General features: G+C 39.8%; 1 protein-coding gene across 8 annotated transcripts in view; it reads right to left on the reverse strand.

The window, feature by feature from the left end:
• rgs3a (regulator of G protein signaling 3a) overlaps positions 1-16,188 on the reverse strand; it is a 130,834-nt gene that overhangs the window by 14,892 nt on the left and 99,754 nt on the right. The gene's annotated exons all lie outside the window — the stretch shown is intronic.

Consider the following 16,188-nt stretch of genomic DNA (forward strand, 5'->3'; position numbering starts at 1 on the left):
TGCTCAGTTGTAAGACTGAGATCAAATGTAAGTCACTCTGTATAAGGCCATATGTCAAATGCCGTAAATGTAAATAGAAGCTGTGTTCAGGGGCCCAGCCTTCGGAGACAAAATCCAATCCCTTCACCACTGAACTACCAGCTCACCAGTTTAACACCAGTTTTCCCCTTATAATTCCCTCTAATCTTTAATTATCTTCAATATTGGCACCCCTGTAGCCCCCCCCTTCAGGGCTAAAATGTTCAAGATTTTAGCCCTGAGCATAGCATTATCGAATGATAACCCTAATCCTCAACCAAACATCAAGGCTGGTTTGACTTCAAACTTGTAGATGCACAAATTTTCTTCGTTACTCCCTCCAACGCTTTGAAAGTCTTTAGAACCTCTCTGTCTCCTTTAATATAATGTTCTTGACACATCATTTAACACCTCAGCCAGATTCTTCCAATCAAATCACAGAATTTTAGAACATCTTTCTGGTTATGACTTGGTTACTTTAGGGAATGTTATATCTATATATCGCTTTTATTCTGAATGGTGCAAACTAGCCTCAGATAAACGCTAGCATTACAACATCAAGCTACAAGGTCTGACTCAGAAATGAACTTCTATGTCCAGCATTTTAGTCTAGAAGTTCTTCCAATCACGTTTAAGCCTTCTCTGCAATATTTGAATATTGGCAACCCTTGTAGAACTCTTGATATCAATCTATGGTGCCTTGAAAAATTATTTAGTAGTGTCACGGATCTGAAATGCAACCGGAAGTCACCCAATTACGGAACAAGATTTACACATCGCGTAATGAATTATTAGTCACTGTATCATGGCATTTCCCTTAATCCAGATCTGTATGTGTACACAATAACTACAGTAATCTTATCTATTAAACATGATATATCCAGTAAAACCCAGCCGGACGAAATTTCCAGAAAGGGTTTGTATTTTCACCTCCCCCGAAACCTCTTAAACACCTCGTAAAGTGTCAACGCTGTACACAGTGATCTGTGGACGCACAGGGTTACGACAAGCCTCTGGGATAAGTGAGCATGGGAGCGAATAGATCACTGCTAGTATGTGTTCAAAGATTGCTAGTGCAATGCTAGCACAGAGACTGTAGATCAGGATGATATATACAACAGCACAGAAAGAGAGAAAGAGAGAGGGAGGGGGAGGGAGAGAGAGAAAATAAAATTCAGAGAGAGAGAGAGAGAGAGAGAGAGAGAGAAGCTAGATGATGCTAAGTGCTTTTCAAACATGGAGGTGCACAAGTGCAAAATGTACACACAATGTTCTCAGTGCACATATGGTACATTTTGTGTGCCTTCCAGAAATATTGGCACCCTTAAGCAAAGACTGAAATGTAATAGGGGTGTAACTGCACACAAAATTCACGGTTCAGTACGTACCTCGGTTTTTAAGTCACTGTTTTGTTCAATCTCAGTACAGTTTGGGGAAAGAAATGCAAAACATAAAATTGCTTGTCGTTTTTTTTTTTTATTATTACCATTGTTTTTATAATTATTAACATTTGTTAACATCAACAGTTTACTTTTTTTTTTGTTAATAAAATGCTGCTTGGTTTAAATAAAAAAAATTCAATACATAAAAATAAAATGTAATAAATAAAATTAATCTAATACGCTTTTTATATATAAAATTAAGTAATAGATAAAATATGCACTAAATAAATTGATTTAAAAAAAAATAGAAAAAAGTATTAAATAATTATATTTACATTTTTTAAACCTCATTTGGGTAATAAAGATATGCATATAAGTGTGTGTGTGTGTGTGTGTGTGTGTGTGTGTGTGTGTGTGTGTGTGTGTGTGTGTGTGTGTGTTTGTTTTTTACATTTAATATTACATTTTCTAAAGAAATGTTCTATGTAACTTTTCTACTTATTTAAGCATATTTAACAAATATTTAAACAAAAACACAAGATATTAATTTATTTTTAAGTTAATTAATTTCTTCCATCCATCATTAATTCATTCATTCATTCATTCATTTATTCATTCAATCCCTTGAAAGCTGTGCAAAAAACTTAATAAGTGCTTAAATTTTAGAATTCAGATTTTAACTATACACATAAAATAAGAATTGTATTCGGTACATGTGCACTGTACCAAAAGTCTTGAACCAAAACGCTTCTGTATGATTACGTGTACTATTACACCCATAATTTGTAATGTATTAAGTGAATTAGTGGGACTGAGTATGAGATCTATTTTGCCAAATCCAAATTTTATTGTCATTACATGTATGTAAAAAAAACACATTTTATAGTCAAACTAAGTCAAAAAGGATTATAAATAAAAAAGTAATCAAGAACTACACAGAAAAGGTGTACACACTAAAGTAACAAACTATTACTTTATTATTACTTTTCTTTCCCAGATTATGAAATATGTTTGCAAGAAAAAAGGGATGTAACAAGTACTTCCTAAAAGTACTTTTTTGGACCCTCCATGGGCTCTGAAATAAATAATTCTTATCAGTACGTCTGTTATAAATTACTCCTTGCTCAGTTGCTTTGATTCAGTTCCTGGTGCAGTTCCTGAGTCTTGACCTCGACCACAACAGGGCCGGTTCTCACTGGGTCAGAACAGCTGCTGTAATGCACCAGACTGCACTGCCATGAGACCTTGCTTTACAGAAGAGCGGAAACCTGAGAACGGCTGCTACCCATAATCCCACCAGGGTCAAAAGTGCTATGAAAATAAAGTGGCTAATCTTAGCACTCGGAACATGAGAACCAAAGTGACCAAAAACCAAAAAAATAATACTTAGGGAACGAGTTCCACAGACAGCATTAGCACTGCCAGTAGGGTGCTGAGGGAGATCTTGTGCTCTCTCTCTCTCTCTCTCTCTCTCTCTCTCTCTCTCTCTCTCTCTCTCTCTCTCTCTCTCTCTCTCTCTCTCTCTCTCTCTCTCTCTATATATATATATATATATATACATATGTGGCTGTCCTGAACGTTCCTCCATATATATATATATATATATATATATATATATATATATATATATATATATATATATATATATATATATCATTCACAATAAGCCCTAGAAAGAAAATTATATCTGGATGTTTATTCTGCTGCAAATGCATACAGTTTAGTTGTTCGTTTTCAAAGTCCTTACCCTCAGTGACAGCTCTGCTCTGGCACACCAAACACATAAACACAATTAGGAGAAAGGTCAGTGAACATCAAGAGCTGTCCTGCCATGAAGCTTTAGCAAGGTCTAACAATCACGAGACGGCTGTCGTAGATCTTGGATTGTCTGAGCAGCCTTTGAAAAAGCCTTGAAATATACTTCTTTATGTAAAGACAGAAATTAATTAGTATATTGAAAAACAGCCATTTCAATGAGGATTGAAGTGATTTCTTAGGCCATGTCCACACTAATAGGTTTTCATTTGAAAACGCATATATTTTTTTTTTATATTGGCCCTCCGTCCATACAAAGACGGCGTTTTCAGTCAACGAAAAACATGGCTTTTTGAAAACGCTATCCAAAATGGCTCAATTTGAAAACGTTTTCATGTCTCAGTGTGGACTGTAAAAACAGTGACGCATTTTTAGTTACGTTTTACGCATACGCAGTACAGGGACATTGTTTTCAAATGTTTCGGTGTGGATGAGCAACTTTTGGGAAACGATTGAAAACGCTTTCAGAACAACGGCGTCTTCAAATTGATCCGGATTAGTATAGATGTAGACGTAGAAGAAAAACCTCTATGATATATGGTTGTCTTAATAAAAACAAAAATTTCTTGAATATTGTAGGCTGCAAAATAATCGTGCTTTTTTTATCATAGAACACCATTGGGATGAATTGAACCGCTGCATCCTAGGGCTCCTAACCCTTCATCATCTACATCTTTACGGCTTTCAGCAGGCGCTCTTATCCGTTAACTTCTAATGATCTCATTTATACAACCGAGAAGTTGAGGGTTAAGGGCCTTGCTCAAGGGCCCCAACAGTGGAAGCTTGATGAATGGATTTGAACTCACGACATTATGATTAAAAGTCCAACATTTGAACCATTCAGCAATTTAACCATTTTAACCTACTTCACCTGACTGTACTTTACTTTACTACCTTGTGGTTAAATGAGCACATATTTCCATCAACACATTTACATGGGACATATTCCCAGTAGAGTGAAGGTTCCCAGCAAATGGGACTAAATGTGGAATGCATTTAATCTAAATGTGGACCTTCTTGATGTCCCTGGACCTCTGCAGGTGTTTATTCCTGTGGTAATCCAAGCATTTGGTTTAATCTCCGTAGCAAATCGCTCTCCTGCGTGTTTACAGTGTGCTGAGAGACAGCTAAAACCCAGCAAGACCTAAGGTCTTCTAACACACAAACATATGTACACTCAGGAGGAAGTTTGTTAGAATGTTCCTCTCTATCCTTTCGTCAAGTTCTCAGAAGCACACTCAGACCTGGGACGCCCTAAACGGCATCCAGCTGTTCTCCAGACGCATCTGTGGTCAGCACAAATGCAACTATTTACTAGCAATTCTCTAAACAGGTCATTCTCTAGACTGAAATGTAAACAGTTGCGAATGGGAGGTCGGAGTTGTACAACGGATGAGTTTACAACGTGTGTCTTGCAGGTATGAGTCATCGTTATGAAACCGGAGGTCATTTAGATGTAGTGCGGTATGTGAATTCTACTGTACAGTATCTTACGATCTTGTGTAGAGTAATAGGGAAGTGTGGAGATTGAGAAAACTTTGGATTGGATTTTTCTTTATGTTAATGCTAATTTTTTTTTTGCAGGACTTGCAAGACAAATGCAAGTAAAAATGCCATTGTTAATAAAGATACACATATTCTGTTAGGAGTCTCCGGTGTCAGACCAAAGATTTTAGGAGAGACCAACAAAATTTTTAAGAAAAAGCAAAAAAACAGTAAGAAAAACTTAAATACAGGAATTAACTTGTTTCAGTGACGCTCCACTCCCTTATATGCAACTAAAAACAGCTTAAATGGAAAGAAGAAGGAAATACGAAAAAAAAAAAAGATAAATAAACAATGTAAGCATTAGCAGACATGCTAGGAATTCAAAACTTAGGAAAACCTCCATCTTAATTTTGTTTTCTGTAGCTGTGTATCTACTGCTACTGTTCACCATTTTCTTCTTTCTGGTAAATAATAGTAACTCGTCTCTTCTTTGGCTAACTAGCTAAAAAAGTTAGAAAAAAAAAAAAAAAAAAAAAGGAATTTGTCATGGTGTGCTATAAACATATGAAAAACTATTTTGGTAAAAATATGAAAAATAAAATAATAAGTGAACATAAAGACATTAACTATAGAGTTTGTGCAGGGTATGTAAAGTAAGGTAATAAGGTAAAGTAATTTAGAATGTAATAATCCACTTCGGGTCACCGCACCATGGCGTCGTTTATTAATCTTTTGTTTATTTGAATTTATTTATCGCCACATCTGTCATCTTTTGTTCTTTGACCAATTCAAAGCTTCTTTTACTTGTAGCACAGCCTACCAGATGTTTCCGAATCTGGTTCTGGTGCCTGCATTCTACTAGCGAAACAAAACAATAAAAACAAAACACACAAAAACACATATGGCATTCTACAGTCTATATCACCCATATGGTGTGAAATTACAAGGAAGATGTAGTAATAAAGTTCTATTCTGTTCTAGTCCTATTCACAAGCATTGCACAGCACTGGCACGGTCTAGCGCACACACACACACACACACACACACACACACACACACACACACACCTCTGTAAGTAATAATGAGGGTTAAAAATACAAAGAAAAACTGAAGAAAATGTAACCCATTAATCGGCTGAGGAAAAATAACAAACACACACACACACACACACACACACACACACACACACACGTTAGCAAGACTTTGAAACCCTGATATTTCCTGACAGGAAAACAACCCCTAAACCTTTTTTTGGAAGGCTTTAATTTGTCTCTTGCTACTGTTGTCACGTCTGGGCGTGACCTGTCCACCATTTTCTTCTTCCTGGTGAAGAGTAGTTGCTTGTCTCTTCTTTGGCTAACTAGCTAAACATAACAAGCTTTATGCTTATAAAAGGTTCTACTGCATGTGACAGGATTACATCACGATTGTAGATCAGCAAATCGCAGGTATTTAGTGGGGAACTGTAGAAACGTAGGACCCCATGCGCCACAGGATCAGTTCAAGAAATGATGACTTTTGATTGTATACTTAATTTCTACGCAATAGCTGATAACAAACCCTGCTAAGTAAAGCCTGGAATGATCAACAGTACTGTATTCACTCCATTCCTCAAAATCTTTAAAACAAGGCCTTTAGAAAGGTTAGTTTCATAAAGAGACACACAGATATCTGCATGCGGTCTCATTTCGGAATCTCAGCTAGATGAACGATCCACATGCTTTCAGCAAATCCCAGGTTACGAATCCGATCTCCCCCCCGAACGCATGCTTTACATCGTTAACATTCAGGTTATTTGGATGCGAGCGCTCCAGTGCGTCATGGGAAATGTCAGCCAAGAAAAATCCCTGTTCCCGAGCCCTCGCTGAGAGCTTCTGTCGAAGAGAGGTTTGGACGAGGAACATAAACAACACAAACAGAAAAATAATACAATAATCCAGAAAGCTGATAATAGCTCAGCTGCAAGAGGCGGGTTTGCATTTTATGTTTTATTTTCTATAGTAACTGCTAAATCTACAAGCAGAAAACCTTCACTTTGAGATCCTGCTTACTGGTATAATAACCTCCACTCTTCTGAGAAGATGTTCCACTAGATTTTGGAGGGTGCTTGTGGAGATTTGTACTTATTCAACTACAAGGGTCTTAATAAAAACCAAGGGTGCAATCAGGTTTCCAATTTATCCCCAAGGTGTTTATTAGGGTTTATAGCTCTATAGCAGGAGATCTTCCACTCTAGACCATGTACAACAGATCTTCATGGAGCTGGCTTTGTGCACTGGAGCATTGTCATGCTGGAACAGGTTTGGGTCTCCTAGTTCAAGTGAAGGGAAAATGTCATGCTCCTGCTTCCGAAGACCTCATTGTTTGGAGAAGAACCACCTATGGCTGGAAAAGTCAGGTGTCCCAATACTTTTGCTCGTATACTGTAAGCAGGAATGAACTTGATTTCTCGTTTCATAAACTCACAAAGTAAAAATAGTTGTTGTCTCTGAAGAATAAAACAGTTCAGGAAGTGCTATAATAGGAAAATAATTACTGTGAAATAGGACCTACGCTTCGTGTCGAGCCTCCACACACACACACACACACACACACACACACACATCGAAACACAATAACTTCAATATCTCCTGCTGTTCACAGCTCAACCTTTTACTGAGTGTTCTGGCTTCCTGTTATGGAACGTGATTTTTGGCAATTACCTTCCTGTTATTACCTTCCGACCCGTTTACATCATACTTCCTTCTCGTACCTTTTCCGTTTCTCTCCCTCCTTTCTTTCTTTTCCATCTACCTCCAGCAATATCAACTACCTGAGCACAATACGCTTTCCCCAGCGACATCGCCGGGACGTTGTGAACGGCCAGGTCTTGGTTTCCTTGCATTGTCCTGAGTGTGTGTGAGAGCAGGATTCAGGACATGACCATGTTCTCCCGAGGGTAAAAGATCTCACAATGCAGCGATCTACTTTTATAATAATGATATTTCGAAACAAAAGGGCGGGGCCAACAAAGCTGGCAGGCTGGAGCTGCTTGGGGGTCACAGCAGAAACGTATAAGGTCATGTCCACACTAATACATTTTCGTTTAAACATGTTTATTCTCTCCGTTTTGGCCTTCCGTCCATACCGAGAAGCTTTTTTTTTCAGTCAACGAAAAAAACGTAGCCTTTAAAAAAAAAAAAAAAGCTCTCCAAAGTGGATAGATTCGAAAATCGGACTGTAAAAACGGAGGCTTTTGAAAACGATGACGCATTTTGAGTTGTTGCTGAAATGTTAATAAATGCCAGGCCGAAATGACACAAGTAGAAGAATCTTACTTTTTTCTTTCTCCTGCACAGACATTTCAGTGTGGATGAGCAACTTTTAGGAAACGATTGAAAACAAAAGTGTGGACACGGAGCGTTTTTAGACGAAAAGACCGTTTTCAAATGTATCCGGATTACTGTAGACGTAGCCTAATTTCATGTGTTGACCTCGAGTTATGAATGAGTGAGGTAACGTCCCCTGTCCACTTTATTAGGAACACCTGGACAACTTGATGTAATCAGCCAATCATGTAGCAGCAGCTAAATGCAACAAAAAAAGGAATGAATGTTCTCATCAAACATCAGGATAAAGAAAAGATTGTGACATGGATGTCAGAGCCAGATGTTCAGGTTTAAGTATTTCAGAAAATGCTGTTCCTGGAAATTTTACACTCATAGTAAATACCTAAAAACATTGAGTGAGCAATATGTTGTGGGTGTAAATGACTTGGTAATGGGAGCTCAAAGAATGATCAGTCCTTCAAGCTTGAACGTTCCTTCAAGTTGAACAGTAATGTAGCATGAGCTGGCTTCTTAATTTTTAGAGAAGGTACAAGAGTTTTTAATGAAGAAACACCTGAGTGATCTGCTAAACTTTAGAGCAATGATCTTAACTCAGATGTCAATCAAAAGTAGTATATGAGCTTGTGCATGTTGTGCTTGTTTCTTCAAGCTGAACTGTAATGTTGCATTAAATGGCTTCATGTTTTTCAAAGAAAGTACAAGAGATACCTATAAAGAATCACCTGAAACAGTGATTGCCCGAGGTTTCTTGGTTTGGAGGGATGATGTTACTGAGTCAGCTTCCAATCAGAGCGAGTCTATAAGCTCGTGTATGTAGAAGAGGGCAGACGGCAGACGTGCCTTGGATTCTGTATTCATGGTTCTCAGAGGTTCTCAGAAGGAAGCGCGTGCTAGCTTGACATTCCTTCACATTCACGCTAGAAGTCATGCTCATGTGATTGCAGGGCATTTAAATGACAATGACCAAAAGTCCAAAATAAAAAATCATCCTAAATATTGATCGTGTTATAATTTGTATTCATTTGTTCGAAGGAAAACAACACATTTTTTACATCTTGAGTTCAACTAAATAAAAGGCACATTTAAATATACTGAGGATCGCATGGAACTCGTACTGAACCAGGAAGCATCATTTTCACCTTCAGTCCTTTATCCATCCTTTATCAATCACACACACACACACACACACACACACACACACAGCCGGATGTTCAATAGCCATGAGTAATTGCTTATTCAATGAGCGTTAAATACCAGAGGGATGAGTGTTTAACAATAGGGAAAACATTAGTGTGTGTCTATGCATGTGTGTGTGTGTGTGTGTGTGTGTGTGTGTGTGTGTGTGTGTGTGTGTGTGTGTGTGAATATGATATGTTTGCATTATAGTCATTTTCCTGCTGATAATTAGTGTCTGCTGCAGCAGGACATGTGTCTGCTTCCTGCTGGTGTCATGGCTTCCTGTGGTGTGGGATGTCCAGCGATCCGCTCGGGCAGAACCAAGGTCTGGTGAAGGCATTGCCGAATACATCGTCAGTATCGTGCACGCTCATTCGTGGGGTTACCGAAAAGATTATCGGACAAGTAGGAAAAGGGACAACAGGAAATACTGGAAAAGCTTGTCACAGAGCAGGGAGCAATGAATTAGCTCCGTGTTCCGGCCACGATTCCAGATTCCGCTTGTAATTCCAAGATAAGGCCCTGCGCTGGAGTATATTTAGACATCAGAATTCCGTAACAACAACAGACTAACAGTAAACCTATATAAAGAGCGCTAATATCTGCTAGCGGGATGGACAGGGAATCCTGTTCGGCTCTATTTTAAGATCTATGGAAGGCTTTTTGAGGCTGTGATGAACAGCGTTTCCAAGCTGGCTTTCCCTGATACCGTTTGCATTTTGACACCACATAAACTAACACCCACTGAACATTGTTTAAGCTAGCTACATGCAGTGTGTGGCCAAAAGTGTTGGCTTCATCGCCCAGTTTTTCCAGCTACATGTAGTTCTTTCCCAAACCGTTACCACAGAATTGGAGGCACACAGTGGTATAGGATGCCTTTGGATGTAGTAGCATAAAAATTTTCCCTCACTTGAGCTAAGAGCATAACAAATCCAGCTCCATGAAGATATGCTTTACATGGGATCAAGTGGAAGATCTCCTACTATAAAACACTGAACTCATCCCTGCTGAACATCTTTGGGATGAATTGGAACTCTGACTGCACCCCAGGTCTTTTCACCTTACCTACATCAGTAGATGCATCGATTTATAAATCATTTTTTAACATATTTGCAATACATACCGGTATATTTATATATCATTTTTAGTCGATACTTTTATTATTTAAAAAGTGACAAATAATGTGATTTCTCATCGCTAAACTGTGTCTCGAGCGCTGCTGCCACATGAATATGATGTATCCCAACACTACGGAGAGCGAGGCGTGTCCTGAGCATCACATAGAATACAGATTGACATGGCAGAGGTAGAGCTGTAACTTCCTGCAGACACAACAGGAAAAGAACGTCTAGTTTTGTTTCTTCTTTTTCTTGTGCACTACAAAGTTGTGTGTGTAAAAGGGACATGCGTTAAAAGACACAAGTAAATTGATGATTTGCTATTTGTCTGAACCAAAGAAATAAAAGTGAACTGTACCACATTGAATTGCATCGTATCATTTGTGATGAATCGAAATGCGAATCGCATTGGCCTCAGTTAAGGAGATGCACATTCTTAATACACAAGCAAAATCTAGTGGAACATCTTCCAGAGGAGTGGAGGTTATAATATGTGAAAATGGGGAATAACCGTTGAATGGAATGTTCTAAAATCACAGGTGTCCACATACTTTTGTATTATTAAATAATATAATTATTCACCAGTCGATATTTTTTCTACAAGTGCGTGATGATTCACTGTGAAAATGCTGAGCAGCAGTGTGCATCCTTTAGTTACACTAAAAAGCTCTCGAACAATGATCAGTGGATAGTTTTACCTTTCAGAACAACAATGTCAGTGTGAAAGCAGGACATGGGGGAGAGAAGAGGCAGATAGGCTAGGAAGGAAGGTCAGAGTGAAGGTCATGCTCCTGTCACTGAGAGGTTCCATTACAGGTCTCACGAGACATCTAACACAGGAGAAAGAGCTCTGACAGGATCAGGATTATGTGACTGATGTAACTCGCCAGTGATGTCCAGTTGAGGGTCAGTATTGAGAGCATTTCTCAGTAAGAGATAGAAGGAAGGAAGGAAGGAAGGAAGGAAGGAAGGAAAAGAAAGAAAGAAAGAAAGAAAGAAAGAAAGAAAGAAAGAAAGAAAGAAGAAAGAAAGAAAGAAAGAAAGAATTGGAGAAACTGATGGAAGGAATTAAGAAAGAAATGAAGAGCAAAAGAAAAAGTTAAAAGCAAAAGGAAGAAATAAAGGTGCAAAATTAAGAAAGAAAAAGCATAAGAAATAAACAGCGAAGAAAGAAAGAAAGAAAGAAAGAAGAAAGAAAGAAAGAAAGAAAGAAAGAAAGAAAGAAAGAAAGAAAGAATTGGAGGAATGATGAAAGGAATGATGGAAAGAAAGAAAGAAGAAAGAAAGAAAGAAAGAAAGAAAGAAAGAAAGAAAGAAAGAAAGAAAGAAAGAAGAAAGAAAGAAAGAAAGAAAGAAAGAAAACAAAAAGAAAGAAAAGAAAAAAGGGAGGGAAAACAGAAGGAAAAGAAAGAAAGAAAGAAAGACTCTGAGAAAGGGAGGAATAAAGGAAAAAGAAAGCGCAGTACGTGTGTGTGTGTCTAATGCTCAGTGCTGTGGAGATCAGACGCTGTGACATCAGTCCCACTACAGAACCTTCACACTATGTTTACTGGACACTTCATCTTCACTGCTCCAAATGTGCAGAAGCATCAGAGACGCATGCAGAGAAACGCTCAGTGATGAAAACACAGGGTAGGAAAATGTTGTCTCACTGCTGAACACGCAAACACACACACACACACACACACACACACACACACACACACACACACACACACACACACACACACAATTCTGATTCCCAATACCACTTCTTCTTGTGTTTGCCATCCACAAATCCTGAGGCCATGACAACAGAGTGGTAAGAGGTCTCTATCTTACAGTAACTGGCCCTCTACACACACACACACACACACATATACACATATACACAGAGCATCAATGACATTGCTGTACACTCAGCAGACCTCCACCTGACTCCATCTTTTCTGCCAGATTCATATTGGCAAAGACTCTGCTATAGCAACTGTGACACACACACAGAAAACACAAAAGAGCAAAGGGCTCCGCGTGTCTGCGGCCTCGGAGAGACGGAGCTGCGCGTCACGGATGTCAGATCCGGCGTTACGGCCGTGTGTTTTATGGATAACGTGTACTTATTCACGTCATGTCACACAGAGCATATACTCATGTGTAACGCAATGACGTGAAACAGCTGAGACACAATGCAATGAATGCAATGATTTACCCGCGTGAGGCAGGAGTCAGTAATGACCTCCATGTACTTTGTACACATTTCAACCCCCAGGCCTTCAGTGGTGTCCCGCCTGAATCAGTCCACCTCATAATACCATCATAATGATGCCACCACTATAGAGAAACACGGTAGAACAGAGCGCTGCATCACAAGCAGGAATCTCATACAGTCTCATACATGTCTCTTTCACTGTAGCCACAGCAGCACCGATATTCACCTCATCAAATCACCGTTTTTTTTTTTTCAGATGCGAATTACGAGTCTGACTAAAGCGCTAAAGGACGTGAACATGCCGACATGGTCGGACGCCTTCTAGAGGGCCTCGAGGTGACTACATCGCAGTCTGATTGGTTAAAGCAACAGCCCAACCAACATGGATTTGAACCTACAAACAGTCCGAGCTGTTCATTTCTGTTATTGGGAATCATTTAATGCCTATTCATGGGAAAAATATATTAAAAGGTAAGTCAGTGATGCTAATAACTTCATGGCCCACCACTGGAAAATCACAGGTTTTGTATCCCAGAACCTCTCAGTTGGAGGCGCTTTAGATCAAAGCATCAGTAATAAATATATGAACAGAGAAATTGACTCTGGTGTAGTAGTCATGAATCAGTTCCAGGAGATTTGGTGCTTCGATAGGAGGAACCTGATTCCTCTTCCGAACTCAAAGCCGAATCTACTAAACAAGGTGCTACAAAACGAGGATCATACCATTTTAGTTATATGGGGGTGCTCACTGTCTGATTTTATATAGAAGTGTTTTTTCCCCCCAACAAGTTAATATACAGCTTATTAGGACAATGAATATGTGAAAAGAAATTGAAGTACTGTGTGAATAAGGTATAAGCCTGGCACTTGTAACTATAAATCCAGACCTTCTGACCAATCAGCATCTAGAACTCGACGTGTTTGTTCCTAACATCCTGTTAAGCTTCTGCTCTGAACGATGAAGTGCTAATCCAGGATCTTCTGCATTCGACTCGCTAAAAGTACGAAGGAACAAATTCATCAATCATAAAAAAAAAAATCCTTCCTTCGCACCTTTATCGCTGATGGAAGCCAAAACCACGTCGAGCTGCAGGACGTTCATTAATTTCACGCTGCTCCTGCGCTCAGACGTTCCCACGCTGTTCCACTGCTCGCCAAAACGCTCCTTTCCAAACAGCACGCAAATAAAGCGCTTCTAATTAACTCCAGATTAGAAGTTCTTTGAGAGATCTGAAAGCGTGAGCTCGGTTTCTACCGGAATATATACGTGTGGGCAAAAGTAATCGCGCACACACGGGTTTTGGCGCCATATGTGGTTCTTCACCAGTCTGTTCCCACAAAAGCTGGGAGCACAGAATGAGTTTGAATGCTGTAGCATGAAATCTTCCAGAACAAACCTGTTCCAGGATGACAATGCAAACCCTGTGAACAAAACCAGCTCCTTGAAGATATGCTTTTCATGGGTTGGAGTGAAATATCTCCTGCTATGAAGCTCTGACCCTCAACCCTACTGAACACCTTTGGGATGAATTGGAACTCCTACATCAGTACATAAATTTACTAACATCCTTGTTTCATCTCAAACATATCTCACAAATCTCCACAAGCACACTTCAAACTCTAGTGGAACATCTTCCCAGGAGAGTGGAGGTCATTAGAGGAGCAAACTGGCGACTCGCTATGGAAAGCCCACACCAATTTTCTGGTCAGGTGTCCCCAAACTTTTGGCCTTAACGTAGCTAGCTAATAACATTGCTAATCACGCGGTTAGGAGCGAGAGTGCATCCCTGTGGTCCAGTTATAAATTTTTTCTGTTTGTAGATGTTGTTGTAAATGCTGAGGAACTGAATCGTGGACTGTAGCACGGTGGTTGTTCCTGAAGGAACAAGCCCAAGACAGCTGTAAAAGTAAATGCTAATTAAGTGCTGCTGGCTGTAACAGACGTTATGTAAGCTATTGTGGAGTAAGTAATAAGCAGGAAGGAGATGGAGGCAGAGCAGCGGGTTCTTCAGAGAACAGGTTATAATCCTGGAAGACGCCTGCCACATCACAGAGTAATGAAGTGTGAGAGGAGCTGTTTAAGAACGCGCAAGACTGCTGAGAGCTATTATTAGCTGAGCGAAACAAAACGACCTGACACGGCCCGGCGGAGTGAGCGGTGCGGGGCTCAAGTACAAAACACACAAAGGAAGGAAAGAAAAAAGGATGGATGGATGGAAAGAAGTGTAAAAAAGTAAACACAAACACATACATGCCTACAAACACATGCAGACACACACATACCAACAAACACACACATGCACTTGCAGACACACAAACACGCATGCAGACAAACACATGCAAACACATGAAGACACACAAACAAACACAGACATACACATAAACACACACGCAGACAAACACACATACGCGTAGACACACACATAAACACACATGCAGAAACACACAAACATACATACCCACTTGCAGACGCACACCGATACATATACACACACGACAGACAAAACAGAGAGAGATATACACACACACACACACACACACACACACACACACACAGCTAATCATGTATTTGTTATTAAATTAGTGTGGTGACCTCAGGCATGAGCCCTGGGTAAATAATAAGAAAAACAATGCGAGGTTATTTTTTAATTCATCACTCAGGAGAGAGAGAGAGAGAGAGAGAGAGAGAGAGAGAGAGAGAGAGAGAGAGAGAGAGAGAGAGAGAGAGAGAGAGAGAGAGAGAGAGAGAGAGAGAAGAGAGAGAGAGAGAGAGAGAGAGAGAGAAGGAGAGAGAGAGAAGGAGAGATAGAGGGCAGGAGAGAGAGAGAGAGAGAGAGAGAGAGGAGAGAAGGAGAGATAGAGGGAGGGCAGGAGAGAGGGAGAGAAAAAGAGTTTCCATCTCCACATCTATCTCATGTACACATCTTATACACTGTGGTAAATCAACTGAGCCAAAAAAGGAAGAAGATGGTGAAAGAAGAGCGTCTGCTCCTGGCAGCTGAACATCAACGTCATTACATCACATTGCTTCACCTTCTCCTTACCCAGAAAACCCCTGTGTGTGTGTGTGTGTGTGTGAGGTTGTGTTTCAGTAACGTACCGTACATGCACGTGTTTTATACACAATATTTATGCAGTCTTTACTGGAAACGTACGAAAGACTTGGGTCATGAACATATACTGAGTACTGACAGAACCAAGAGAAGGAAGATCACAACACAAATAGAAGAAATATCTAACTAGAAGGACTGAAAACAGATGATAGATAGATAGATAGATAGATAGATAGATAGATAGATAGATAGATAGATAGATAGATAGATAGATAGATAGATAGATAGATAGATAGATAGATAGAAGATAGATAGAAATAAGGAGGGGGTCCATGCTGGGAGAAAACAGGAAAGGAGATAAACTTTCTTTCAGCTTCTCCTATTAGGGGTGGCCACAACAGATCATCCGTATTCATGATCCAGATGTTTGATTTGGCACATGTTTTACGCTGGATGCCCTTCCTAACGCAACTCTTCCCATTTATCCGGGCTTGGGACCGGCACTTAGAGTGCACTGGCTTGAGCAACCCTAATGGCTGGGGTTGGTTCCCTGACCGGGGATCGAACCCGGGCCGCAGCGGTGAGAGCGTCGCATCCTAACCACTAGACCACCAGGAA

Source organism: Silurus meridionalis, chromosome 25 (genome assembly GCF_014805685.1).
Source record: "Silurus meridionalis isolate SWU-2019-XX chromosome 25, ASM1480568v1, whole genome shotgun sequence".
Lineage (NCBI taxonomy): Eukaryota > Metazoa > Chordata > Actinopteri > Siluriformes > Siluridae > Silurus > Silurus meridionalis.